We start from the raw sequence: 15,194 nt of genomic DNA on the forward strand, positions 1-15,194 counted from the left end.
GTTACATTAAACTGTCCTTTTCTGAGCCCATGAGTTTGTCTCTTCCTTTTAGATTGTCTCCACAATCCCACTTGGGGGGATACAGGGAGTGAGAGAGAGAGGCTGTGTGGTCCTAGTTGCTAGCTGGGCTTAAACCGTGACAATCATCCACCTGGATGCTTCAATTCCTCCATTTTGTCCAGAGGATAGTTCTCAAACTAAGTGAGAACACACATAAAGGCACCTGAGATGGTGTCAATTACTGCCGTCAGGCAGCAGCCCTCCTCTAAACTGGTATTTCTTATCGTGGATTTGACAACATGATGTTAACCACAGTTATTCTGTTAAAGCTCAACATCCTACAATTTCCTACTCCTTTATACTGACTGGAGCAAAGTGGTCTGGGAAGGGAAGAAAAACCTCTCCTTCCTCAGCCTGTTCTTGATCCGAGCACCTATCAGGTGATTTGGCACTGCTTTTTCTCTGTTTTCCAGAGGGAGTTAAAATATTTCAAGACTGCCCATGAAACAACTCTAAGGCTTTCAGAAGTCTTTTAAAATTAATGGTAAGTGCATAACAGACACTTTTGGAAGCAGCACAAGAATGCTGTAGCTTGTTTTGCTTAGTTAGTTCATTTCACCAATGGTAGAGTCTGCCTTTTACAGGACTACTGTGTGGTCCTTCTCTGTTCCCTGAACTCAGTAGTTGCAACAGGCCCTTTGGAGAGGAACTCAGCCTTAGAAGTTGGTCGTGACAGGAACAAGCATGGGAGCATACCTAGAAAGAGGAACACACCATACTTTTCCTGTAGCACCTTTCTGAATGTATGAAGCTTGCCTGTCAGAAGAGTGAAGGGCCTGTCACGGGAGATGATTGTTTCTGACTCCTCAGTTGATTTTGAGGGTGAATGGCTACAGCTAAGGCATCACTTCAAGCAGCACTCAGGCAGGGTGACCTTTTCTATTGTCTGGATTCAGCCTTCAGAATAACTGGAGCAATATACCATGCAAGGGAGAAATGAGCTTTAGGGGACTGAGAATCGTTTGGCCTTTTCACACAGACTTGATAGATACCTGTCATTCCTCAGAAACTACATGAGAAGAAAAAAGAAAAGCAGATAACTTAGGCATTTGCTCATTAAAAGGAAGACTTCCATCACTCCAGGCATTAACAAGAGAGCCTAAAAAAAGAAAATCAAAGAGCAATACATGAAATAAAAATGTTCAAAGAGGAATTTTCCATCTGTCATCTCTGACCAAAGTCAAACAATTCTTTGTGTTGAATACAACATATTTTTCAGGTACAGCAGGTCAATGGCAAAAGCAAAACCATGTCTATTTCATAATCAAGGACAACCCCTTAGCCAAGAAAAGCTTTGTTTTGTATTTAAAATCTTCAGAACAGAGTGTCTAGACATACAGCTGGTATGTTTGGGTATTTAAAGGACTTTGCATTTTTAGCAGTGCATTTTTATTATTCTACTTTGCTGTTCAGAGGGATAACCCATGAATTTCTCATCCACAGAAATAACAACCCTATGGAGTATCCTACAAAGTATTACCGGTTCATTTTACCTACGAATGAATTTTTGAAAACATTTCCGAACATTTTGGATCGAATTAAAAAAAAAAAAAGAAGGCACAAAGAAAGTGTTCAGATGATGGTCTTTTTTTCAGCAGTAGCAGTCCAGTTGTGACTTCGAGACTTTGTAGTAAGGACAGGAACTAGAACAATGCTTCATTGAACGTAAAGTTGATAGCTACTTGGTTATGTGCACCAAATGGCAGCCCACACAGAAAGATGGAGCTGGCAAAACAAACCTTACAAATCTATAGCTTGCTTGTAGCACTTGAAAAATCTTGGTAGTGAAGGGCAGAGGCAAGATGCTGGCAGAACGATGAGAAAAACCAGCTTGATAATTGTGGTTACAGAGACAAAAATCCAAGATGAACGAATAATATTTTATCTGCACTTGTGACTATTACAATAGTATCTGAATCAGACCAGATCAGTATCTAATGCATTAGTTGATGGAGGTTTACTCTGTTTTCAGTGACTTTTAAAATGTACTTTTAGTTGCAATTCTAATTCAACAATATATGTCCTTTAAATGCACTCTGTAGCTTTTCACTCCCACACCATATGTGAGCTACATTTTTATAACAAGAACAAAGAGCAAAATAATGGAGCTTCACTGCTGTTTAGTGAATGGAAATTTTCAGGGTTGCTGGATAGCACTGCATTAGTGGTGGGAAGTCAGGTTTTCCCACAGGGGCTGAAATACTCTAACTGACAACTCTGGCTTAAGGATCACTCAGGAAGGAAGCATGCTGCATGTTAGAAGACAGTCCTGGTTATTGCAGTGCTACAGATGCTTTTCTGGAGGTATGTAATCCCATTGGGTTGTATGAGTGTTTCACAAACACTAGGTTAGATTTAGCCTCCTTATCTCTTACTTAAAAGGAAAAGGTAGAGGAAAGGCAAAGCAGCAGAACTGCAACCTTTTTTTTAACTATTGAAAGCCAAACTGTCAGTAAACAGGGAAGACTAATGAGGCGATTGAAGTGGAAAATGTCTTCCTTAAGTAAGTGACCACTTGCAGACAACTGGGCACAATAAGTAAAATAATACAGAATTGGGGTGTCACAGTTTTTCACCATATATTTCCTTTAAGATATCTGTAAAACCGTATCCCTGTTTCCTGCCAGAACCTTAGATTTTCTTAAGCTGGAATTGTTTTGAACCACAGTGTAACTTTTGGGAACTGAAGATAGATAAATTGATTCTTTTTTTCCTTTTTTTTACAGCTTCCATTCAGATTCTTACACAGCCATTTATTCTTCATTCAGCCATTAGAAGAAACTGATTGGAGGCCTATGGTCCGTACTCTTCAGGCTAAATGTTCATTAAAATTTGTCTGGAGTTTTGCCTGAGGAAAAAGCTGTAAAACCTGGCTTTTATGAAATGTGGACTGCTTTTAAGTTTTAAAGAGAAACATTTTCTGCCATGCTACGGTCACAGAAGTAAAGGGAATTCAATTTAGTTGGGGTCAGCGCAGGATCAGTTTATTCCTATAGCTGTAGGAGAGTTACAGGGTTTACATACCTTTAGGGTGTACAACCCGTTCTTCACCAAACCCTGCCAGAGAAGCAGGACTGTAGTACATTGCAACAAAAAGTGGTAACATGTGGGGTAGTTATACAGGGAGGCTTTGGAGAGTCAGATAAAGAAACTCTAGGCAGTAGGTCTTTCTTACAACTAATTCGCTGCTTTGTTAATTAATTTGTGTTCACGCCATTATACCATGCTGACATGTATTTCTTAACTAGTAAGGCCTGCAAAGTATTTAAAGGATATAAAGCCACTGTGAAACTTGTGCTAAATTTTAGAGTAAATATTTCTGTTCTTGAAAGCTGACTTTCATGAAATTTTATACCAAAGACTCATTCTGCTGGGCTGCTGCACAGAAGAATGTCCCTGAGGCACCAGTCTGTGTATGAAAGGTTTTTGAGCTATGTTGAGAGAAAAAAAACCTGCTGTTCACACTTAGACTGGTGCAAACAGTGTGCTTTGTGTCAATTCAAGGCAAATGTGGAGAGATTTTTCCTAGACATCTCTGCAGCAGTGTAGAGCACTTGGAAAAAGCTACTTAGGTCTCAAGAAAGACCCTGGATCATTAATTCTAAAAAAAACAGGTGCAGGCATGGGATAAGCGTGTGCATAGACAACAGCCAGCTGCCAGCCCACAGATACCATGAAGTTTGACAAACAGGACTGTAAGGTGTAAATAGAAACCGTTTTGTCAATTTCTTGCCTGAGTGACAGATCCTAAATGAGGAAATACAGCAAAGGTAAACCCAACTGTGTAAACCCAACTCTCAGCATAAACACTGTCAAGCCCCTAGACTTTATCCTTCATGTGATATTAAAATATTGAAATACTCAACCCCAAATTTTTATGGTGAGTAGGTCATATGATGAACAGAATGAGGGACATTTCAGGAAAAGGCATAATTAATCTTCATTTTTTTCTATCAAAGGAACAATAAAAAGTCCCAGTTAGCTTTGCTTAGCTGGTTAAACGCAGAGAAAATTAATATTCAGTAAATATCCACACATCTTTTGTCATGAAAGATTCCTTCCACACAGCAGCTTCTGACACAGGTCATCAGCCACTCTCCCCCTTTATTCTTCAGAATGCTATTTTAATGGTTGTCTCTTCTCTTCCCCTTAAATAGCTTTTAGCCAGCCATTAGGACTTAAACAGCAACTGAGACATGAAAAACAAAGTAACTGTAGTGTGAAGGTTAGATCAAATGACAAACCATTGGCATCTCACTGCTGAATTTCTTCTTTTATCACAAACTACAGTTTTCCTGTTACTACACTTCCCATACATTCTTTTCAGTGGAAAAGGAGGTTACCCATGTGTAACTGGTGGTGTATTGTCTTTTCAGCATTCCTGGAATCATGCATTCATGAGCATAGGAAATGTCCAGAAAACTGTCCTATATGTATTTGATATTAGCTTATTATATAGGTTTGGAATTAAAAAATCCTTTTTTTTTTTTATGATTTCTTAGAAGATTAGGAAGCTGTGAGGGAGGGAAAGAAGCCATATCTTCACAGGCAAGATACTTCGTCATCTTCACCAGCAGAAAATTCTGTTCTTCCTTTTCTTCTCCACATCTCTGCAGAATTCCCACTCTTAGATGTAGGGTTTACATTTTCTGAGGAGGCTTGAAGATCTTATTTTGCTTGCTTGAACCTTTGCTGTATTCTAACTATTTAAGTTAAAATTATCTGGATTGATTACTGTGTTTGTCATCTCAGTATCTCCCTTGTTTAACCACTGAGCTGCTCAGAGGAGAAAGAACACACGTTCAGGTACCTGGCATGGGAGGGCTGTTCTGTCCAGCCTTTCATTCCCAGTCATGGCAGTACTCAAATCTGCTTTATTTCTAACGTAAAGGTTACTGATATCACTGTCAGCTGAGAAAGACTCTACTATATTTCCAAAGTTTAGCAGATTAAATTAGGAATCCAGCATCCTGAAAACAACGAGCCAGTTTCGGGACTTTTCTGTCTGTATGACTAGCAGCCTGTAGTTCCCCCCAAAAAAGGACATAACTGAGTTAATTTAATCTTTTCTCAGGAATCCAGGAAATACAAAAGTAGTAGCAATAATCACATATTATTTCAGCATGAGGCTCAGAAGGAAGTAAAGCTTTCTGTTACACTCATGGCAACAGTAGTGTATTCTTATGTGATGCTTGAAAGTGCCTATACGGTCAATGCTTTTCAAACATGTCCTTCCTTCAGTCTCTTCAAAAATAAAAAAGGGGATTCCTCATTCCCAATACACAAGTATATATTACAGGCTACAGGTATAATTTTACTTGTTGGCATTTAAGTGCAAAGTGCCTGCTTTTTAAGAGATGGAGCTCACTTAAAATGGTGTATGAAGCCAGCTGATCTGCATACACACTTTGCCTATGAAATCCAATACACCTGACGAAGAGTATAAATTAGATGTCAAGGTCATAGTCTAGAGCACCTGTTAAAGCTGACAAATTTATGTCTTTAGCATGCAGTAGTTTTGCTGCCAACCGTGGTCTGTATTTCAGTTGGCAGATTTCCACACATAAGGAATTATGTGCTTATGCTGCAAGTGACTTACAAACACATCATGTTAACAGAGTAATTATAGGCTTACACAAGCAACACAGTTTGCAAAGCAATTACTTTACTTTTAAATTTTAGATGGTTTTATTGTGTTCCAGAAAATAATTCCAAGTTTCAACATATCTCACTTTCTATTCTGCATCTTTGAAATTGAAACTTTTCAGAAAAATGTGTAAGGTTCATTCATCATCAAAGTACTGTATAAAGCTCTTACTGACTTTCTCTGCACAGGTAGATTGCATCCTAAATGCACATAAAAGAGTATTGTGAGTAAATAGTAGACCTGTATGACTAACCATCCATAGGACTCAGGGTTTTCACTAAATATGGGCTGGGAAAAAAAAAAAAAGTCACAGGCCATTAAAGAATGTAAAGAACTTCTTTCTTTAGAACTGAAAGAGATTTTTATGTGAAGTAGTCTTTATAAAACTGAAAATTTATTTTAAAAGAACCAAAATCAAATGTAAAACTAGTAAATTAATGTACAGAATCTTGTGTTTCAAGATCTGAAACACAATCTGACCGCTATTCTGAGTATGATCACTACTGAGGGAATATGTGTGGTTTGTAATCAACAATTGGTAGCTAAGTGAGGCGCTGCCATTACCCAAACCAACAGACCCCACACTCCAACAGACCCCATCTGGTCAAATGTATCCAAACTACTTACTGAATCTAAATGGAGAATCTGTTTCATTTTGGGTGTCATATTCAGTAAAGCTTATCTAGACTTGGCTTAAAATCCTCAAATATCTTGTGTAAATACCACTTGTGGAATAACGCAGTAGTGTAAAGTTAACAGGGGGAGATTAATAAATGATTAATATGACATCTTAATTAATATTTGTCTCAGTTCAACTCGTTTTCAGGAATATAGGTTGGGCACATACCTGTTAAAAAGGCTAATAATCCAAAGTATCTTCCTCCACTTACCTGTCATAATAGAGTCTTCACAGAAGTATGATGAGTCTGCAAATACTGATGCCATAGTATTACTGAGTGAATGAAAAATTCTCAGCACAATATTTGTACCTTTTTTATGGATAGACATTTCAGGATTTCTGACAAAAAATACTGTAGAACTTGTCTACAATCTTACTGATTTATTACAATGCTCAGGGCAATGTAATTCATGCCTGACATCACTGGAAGGCACTTGCAATGGCAACTGAACACTCATTGTGAAGAGGTGGTATCTCCACCACTGTAGGCATTAGTTTAGAACTTTTCAATTTCACTGTTCCTTCTACAGGGCCAGTGGAATAAGAATGGAGCTTCCTGTTCTCTCTGTTGATTGCAACAGATACTAATTTTTCTCAGTACAGCAAACAGGACGGTGTTGCCCTTACTCTTGGACTATCATGTCTCATCTCTCTGCAGGCTCGAGCAGTTTGCCTTTCTGGATCATGCCACCAGAAGCAGCTCTGGTGGTCCCTGAGTACAGGTGACAACACCATAGTGGTCCAAGTGGTGAGCCGTGTCTCAAGCCCTGTATTTCTGCTGGTGCTGGAACATGTCCTTCTTTCAAAGAAGCTTAGTACCTTTTCTTTTTTATTGTCTTGGTTTGCAACTGCTTATGAGACCTCATAGCTTAATGAACTGGCGCTACTACAACAAATTTACAGCAACAGGATCATCCTATCCACACCATCTCTCCAGGTCCCATCAGTGATCCTGGGCCTGTGGTGGCATTCCCCTCTATCTCTTTCTTCAGATCAACATTAGGCTGTAGGTCCTTTTCATTCATTCAAGTCAGGCTTTCATCCGAGCCACATGTCTCCAGGCAAATGCCTAATTTTCAGAAGTCAATGCAGTCCTCCCTAGGAGGACTTACAGACTCATTGCTTTGCTTCCTTCTTTATCAGGACCCACCAAAGTGCCCTCTTCATTTTTAGTTTGGAGTAGGTGACAGAGGAGGGTGAAAAAACATCTCATTTCACTGCCCTGTGAGTGGGGCCTGATTCATGCTTGTCATAAATAAAAATAGATCATCTTTTTTTCTTTGTAGCAGGTAAGGATCTCTCCTACTGAGGACTGTAATTTGCAGAAATTCTCGTAGGCATAACATAAAGCTGCATTCAAGCAGAAAGTGCAACCTTCCAAAGCTGCTTGTCGTGTCCTAACAGATGGGATGAGGGATGAGTTAACTCTGAATGCGATACGTGCCCTCACTCAACAGATGAGATCAGGTGTGAGTTAACTCTGGGTTATTCTGTGCAGCAATGCAAAGTGAATGACAGACAATCACTCCAGGGGTCCAATTATGAATTTATGAAAAGCACATGGTGGTATACAAATTACAGCAATTAGTGACTTGGCAAAAGTATGTTATAATAACACAGAACTTATCAATACATTGACAGCAGAAGTCCTTCTAAAAATGGTGAATTGGGAGTAATTAGTAACTGTAATGTAAAACTGAACAAGACTTTAGCAGCAGAACTTACAATGATATTACATTTATATGTTCAATAAAAAGGAAGAGAGAAAGAGAGGAGGAAAATGAAGATATCAACGGAGATACCAAACAAGAGAGAGAGAGAGAGAAAGATATCACACCTACACAGGTACATCAGTTCCACAATGACCTCTGGAGCAGGGGGGCACGTTGAAGATTTACACACCACACACTCATGTGTGTGGTCGTTTTATAACCCAGTTAATTTACATGCAAGATAGGAGAGAGCAGTTCATCTCCGCCCTCTGCTCGCTCTTCATGCTAATTAGGAAGACTCTTCTGGATATGGGTCTGGGGTATTCAAGCTAGGGGAAATTTCACAGTACTGACCAAAAGTGAGTTGTTTTGCCTGTCAGGGGTAGCTGTTGTTTTGGGGTTTCTTCTGGTAGTTGGTTGTCTGACGGATGGTTCATCTCCATCATCCCAATTAAGCCATGAAGCCTTTCGCGGCAACACTGTTAATTGCCCTTATCTTACAAAGTATCTGCCTCAATGGCCATAAAACTTGGGTAAAGATAAGATGAGGTGTCATCTGTCTTTTCCTCCCAAAGTAACAAAAACTAGATGTTTAAGGCATAACATAGCCCTTTGTTCTGCTAGGGATGGGGGGTGCATTTCAAGGTTGTCACACTGCTATTAATAGCAGAGTGCATGATACATTTTATTGAGAAATTGCAGCTGCAAGTATACCACCAAATGTTTAATAGGCAAAACCGATAATTCTTTTTGCACAACAGTAAGCCTTCAGGTAGTCCGTATACTCATGTTGAACTTAAGACTCATTTTTCTTTGACCTAAATTCAGCTTATGTATTGGTTTTAGTTTAATAGCTAAAATCTTTTTACTCTTTAAATATTTATATCTAGACGTATAACTTACAAATAAAGACTTTGTGTATTTAAATGTGCAGCAAAAATGCTTCATAAATCTCATGCTTCCCTGTTGATACAACTAAACTGCAGTGGAGCAAAGCTGATTAACTGTATAAAATTCAACATTCAGGTTAAAAACTAAAAATCTTAAGGCTACTCTATTCACCTCTTCAGACAACCAATGAACTTATATTAGGTTTATATTGTCTTTAATAAAGATCCAAACAAGTAGGTCATGATACAGTGGTGTGGCTGAACTGCAAATGCCTTTACTCAGCCTGGGACAGGTCAATATTAATAACAGGTCACCTTTACAACCAAGTAACACAAGCTTAGAACTGCTCCACATCAGCCAGTCAAACAATGGCTTAAATGTCTAGCCACAATCTAACACTTCGACTGTTGCAGTAGAATATATAGAAGAATATATATATGGCCACCTTATGCCTTTTCATTTGCTATGCCATTAGTTGTTGAAGTCTGATATCACACAATGCAAAATTCCCCAAACTCCCATGAAGCTGCCTTTGTTATTGCTTTCTACCTCTTTCAAGGCGCAGAAAGGAGAGAGGGCTCCATTTCTTCGTTTATCCAGCACCCTATCACCTCTTGCTTTTCTTGAGAACTGTGGTACTATACAAGACTGAACAAATGCCAGTGCCACACTGCACTTGAAATTCTGAATTTCTCTGTGTAAAAGTGCTCTTGTAACTGCACAACACAGAATCACGGAATTAAATATCATGCATGATAATGCAATTGCATAGTCTCCTAATACACTGCTGAAAATTTGCCCTCAAAATAGCTCTGTCGTCATATTTTTACATACATTAACTGTGTAGCCAGTTGTTGCTCAGAGCTTATCTTTGGGCTGATTAGTGTTAATTAACATATCCTCATGTTCAGAAGGTGCATGAGAGTGGCAAGTGTGGGTTACATGGTCTTTCAAATATGAGTGTTGCAAATCATTGAAAACTAGTAATATGATTTTTTTTAACTTCTATTCTGTAATGGCAGGGGAAAAGCTATTGTTGCTTTAGGCCTTAAATACTTATAGTGTGTGACATTAAGCACGCCTTTTCATCTGTGTGTTCTCCTTTGGGTTGAGGAGCAGTAGGATCACTTAACTCATCCACAGAAAACTCTAAAGCTGTGTGGTACTTAGTCAGGCACCAAGAACAAAACCCAGGATCTCTTGATTTCTCAAGCAGCTGGTGACCCTAACTTGCTATACATTTTTGTACATAGCCCTCACAGATAAAGTTTAGAATTTCAATTAATGCTTGGCACTTCAGTTATTACATTGAACTACCTGTGGCCTGACTTCTGGAGATGCTTTTATGGAGACCTTCAAAATCTGAGGTAAGTTTACAAAAAAAAAAAAAAGCTTCAGGAAAAAATCTTTAAAACAAAGCTCTTGGTCTCTGTGGATCATTTAGCAAGCATCTAAAGAACCAGAGATCTGTAGCCACTCTTGAAAAGTCCAATATGTGAGATGGTGACAACAGTTTATTGTTCCTTACACTGGCAAGGGAAATAAGCAAAAATAAACAAACAACCATAAACAATGCATGGCATTCTATACAAGCAGAAATTTATCAAAACTACTGTTCCACCTTATCTGTTTGGGTAAACTTCTGATGAAATAAGCATACCTCCTGCCAGTTTGTCTGCCAATGCTGACTATGAGGGAAAGGACCCCAGCCATATTTGAAGAAAATCAATGTTTACCTGCCCAAGATTGATGAGCCCATTCATTTCTGATTATGGGAGTTTGTGCAAATGAAGAAGAAAAAATAAATAATGGGCCATTGTAATGATGAATTGTTCTTTTGTGAAGTGAAACAAAAACTGGAGTAGTTTCCCCAGATCTTCTCATTCCCATAGCATCTCTGTTTGGGTTAGCAGAAACCTTTGTTCTTAAAGCCTGCTATGTAGCCAAGCTTGGCTGTATGCTCTGTCTCTTATGACTGTTTTCCTGCTTGTAGCTGTATGAAAGATTACAGAACTTATTCATCTGTGTACATCCTACAAACTATTTTCACATGGCTAGTCCAGTTAATTGATCCAACAAGAGTGTACTGTCATGCCTGAAGCAGTCTAGGCTTTAATGGATGCCTTGCACCTCAGCTTTTCCTCTGTTGGCCTTGGATTAATTTGTGTATTTGCTGTAGGAAATATTAAGAGTTCCTTTTCTTCCCCTGAAGTGTGCTAACATAACTGCTTGGAAACATTTTACTTGCCGGAATTTGAAAAACTCCCAGATCTACAGGAACATATTAAAAAAAAAAAAAAAGAAAAAAAAGCTATTAAGAACCATTCTGTGAATGTTTTCTATAAGTATACTTTCTCCTTTTGAGCTGGGACTCCTAGAGAGTCAGAATTGCTGAAGAGACCAGCAGCCACAATGGCAGACTGACTTCCAAAGCAGTTCAATTCCCATTTTAGACATCAAAATAATGATGTCCCCATTTGTGAAACTGTACAGTATGCTAGAGTCTAGGTCTTTTGAAGATGAAGCTATATGTGTTTTATTGAAGTAATACACTGAAATTGAAGGTTGGTTTGTTTGTGTGTGTGTGTGGAGTGGTTTTGTTTGTTTTTGTTTTGGTTTGGGTTTGGGTTTTTTTTTGGGGGAAGGGGAAATGAAGAAAAGAAAATAATATAACTGAGCACCTGAAAAAAGAAAAGTCTTCAGTTTCTGGAAAATCTTGTCTTCAGTGGGAACCATGAGCTTGTCTAACAGTAGAGCATGAACAAAATCCTCATTCTTTGGTTATGCTACTTTCCTACAAATTGAAATGAACCTTTCATCTTAAATAATTTCTGTGTCATATCCATTATTAGTACTTGACTCTGCAGTCTCCTGAATGCAGCCTTTGGAGATGAGTCTCTCTCAAAAATGTCAAAATCTAAACAAAATGTACACAACTCAACCCAGAGTTTGAGGCAAATAATCTTCCAGATAAAAAGACTAAATTGTATCCTCCTTGTAGAGGCAAAAATGACAGAAGATGAAGAAAGTAGTGTCACAGGTAGCTGGGATTTTTTTTTTTTTTTTTTTTTTTAAACCAAACACTGTATGTTTTTCAAGAGCGTGCGCAGTAGCTAAACACCAGATGCATCGCTCTGCCTAAATACTCAGACAAGTCTATTTCTGTGCCACAGTAGTCCTGGGACATCTTTACTTTTGTTGCTGCTAAATTGGGTACTATCTTTTCTGCAATGGCAGCATCACAGGAAATTCAAAAGCTAGAACTAGTTCAGGCTCAGTCATGGAGCTTTATATGCAGAAGATCCAATATTAGCATTATTAGCAGAACCATGTGTTCTGGCCCCATTTTCTCAAGTTTTCAGATTACTGGTTACCAGATTTGTGGACCCAGGGGCTTGAGAGTCCTCTGTCCTCTTTTGTCATACACACTAGTGCTCAACAGCTGTCTGGAAGTGTGTATCCTTCTTAGCTTGGTGAAAGACTTCATTTAGTTTTCTTTTGGTAACAATGCCATGAAATACCTCCAAAACCTAAATCCACCATCCTAAATCCAGGCCATCTCCATCTGAACAGAAATTCAACAGGAGGGAAAAAAATAATTTACTTCCAGCTACAATTGTCTTTTTTCTACAGTTTTCCCTTCACTGTGTGTACAGATGTCCAAACTATTTCACCATCAACATGACAAGAAGAATGAGCATGGCAAAATCTTGCTGTTGTTAGCTTAACACAAAAATTTCTTTGGAGGAGAAAGAGCAAAATTACCTCATTGAGAGGATAGTCCCGTTATTTCAGGGGCATCAGAACAAATTCATCCTTGAGACATAATTGTCAGAGCCCTGAGAGCACTCAGAAACCTTAATGGATCTCAACAGCTTCCCATGGGACATCCCACTGACCTTGTCTAAAGCCCAGGTGCTCCATTTCAGCACCCTGTGGGACTGCATGTTGGGACACATGCATCTGGCACTGGGAACATTCTGAGTCTCACATCTCCATCACTGAGGGAGCAGACAGCAACTTAAAGGTGAATGGAGTATGATGGCTTACACAATATAGCTTAAATTGATCCCATGATTTGCTACTGACAACTGCAAATGTTACCACTTCAACCTGTGCTCACTGCTCCTTAATGAGACCATACTGAGCCTTAATTAATACTGAACCACACAGGTGCCTTAATTTCACTGGGAAAGTGTGCAAAATAAACAAGTAGTAATAGTTTTATTGCATTTCTAATATTCTAATACTGAAATGAAATATTTTGCCATTAAAATACCACACATGATGGCTACAGCTTTTCATAAAAAAGTAAATAGATTCCATCTTGATTTACAGACGTTTCTATTTCAGAATGGTAAGAACACACTGAAGTAGAGCTTTAGATTAAAATAGCAATTGCATTGGTGAAATAATGGAAATAATTATGATGATAATAATTATTCTTAATTTATATTAGAATTTTTATGTAAGTAATAGTGCAATATAGCTATATGATTATATTTATTATATTTATTCTTTTGGTAAGGTCAACTCAATAACAATTTCTTGACTAAAATTTCAGAAGTGGTGTTGCCCTAAGAAAGGCTTAAAGGTATTTGTACTATGTAAGAAAAAGAAGTGTATGTCAGAATAAGCTTTCAGATTAGAAAATTACAAGAAAAGGAGATACAGCTTCTTTGTATGTTCACTAGCCATTAAGGGTAGGAATATTCCAAATAGTTGTTTGGAATGGGAATTCTCTAGACAATGTACTTAGCAGGAGATAAAACCAGCATGTTACATTCTGGGGAATGACTGTAAACTCTTTTTATATGGAGAAGCTATGAAGAAGCAAAGCAATGTAAATTTAACAACCTTCTATTATTTAGGCAACGTCTGGTGTTAAAGATTGAATTTTGCAGGATTTTCCAAAGAAAGGGAAAAACTGTTCAAAAAATTGCTCCAAGAATACCTGAAGAACGGTGTCTTCTTGCTCTTACGATTAAGGACAAGACTTTCAACTGAAGAAGAGTGCTGTAGCTTTACTGAAGTCAATGATAATACCTTAATTTATAAGAAATGGTTATTCATTATGCTTTGCTAACAAATGAAAATGCAGACATTCCAATCACGTGAAGTGTCCTGGTTTTGTTTAAAACAAGACCAGTTCTCTTTTAGTGAATTTTGCTTTAAGCTAAGTTCTTCTAAGTAACTGCACTTTTCTGAAATTGGCTGCGTGTTTTTTCGGACACTGTTTGCTCTGGAACAGATAACAGTAGCAATGGTATGCAGAAGAGGCCCAGGTTTAGATTTATTGCTATGGAAGCCAAGGTTACTGATAAATTTTTCATATTGTGTAGGTGAGAAGGGTGTATTTGCAAGGAGGGGTGAATAGAACAGGTGACCAAAATTGACCAACCAAGTATTCCGTCCCATACGCATCATACGGCATATAAAAGTGAGAGATCATGAGAGTCTTGCTCTCTTTGACCATGGCCAGCATCTGAAGAGGACCCTGCCAGTTCTGCTTGTGACCCTAGGCCGAGTTCCAGGCCCTGCATCCCTGAATCCTGTTCCGGTTTGCTGTGGAGTCCAGCCTGGCACTTCTGGGTACCTGCCCTGTAGCCGCTGGAGCAATGCCAGCTCCGCCATGGGCAATGCCGCTATGCTACACTGGGAAACTGAAGATTGGTTTTGTATATTTTGTATTATTTTCTCTATTTATTAGTAGCATGAGTAAAGCATTTTTAACTTTCCAATTTTAGTAAGTGTTTCTTCCTTTTCCTCCTATTGCCTTAATGGGGAGGACGGGACACTAATGGAGGGTGTGCCATGGTTTATTGACACCCTGCAGTAAACGGTGACATGAGGCTGTAGCTTTTTTTGTTGCTTACATACCTACATTGTCATTCAACAGAGCCACTGAGAACATGTTTGAACAAGAGATCAGACAAATTTATGGAAGGGTATGAAAATTTGCTGTTTTGGGGATTGTTTTAGTCATAACCCAGTTTCAGGCCTTGTGATATTAAATCTTCTTTTTTGTAAGGAGTGTCTGTATGTGCAGCATGTAAAGTTACCACTCATGCTGTTTTGTTTGTTTGTTTGTCTTTCAGTGAGATATACAGCAAGACAAGTCAAACACTAGTGGATATACTGGCCCAGAAAACTGAAGTAAGTGGTTGTAAGCAAGAAGATTCTGTAAATTCAAAATTACAGAACT

Source organism: Streptopelia decaocto (genome assembly GCF_964273445.1).
Source record: "Streptopelia decaocto genome assembly, chromosome: Z".
Taxonomy (NCBI): domain Eukaryota; kingdom Metazoa; phylum Chordata; class Aves; order Columbiformes; family Columbidae; genus Streptopelia; species Streptopelia decaocto.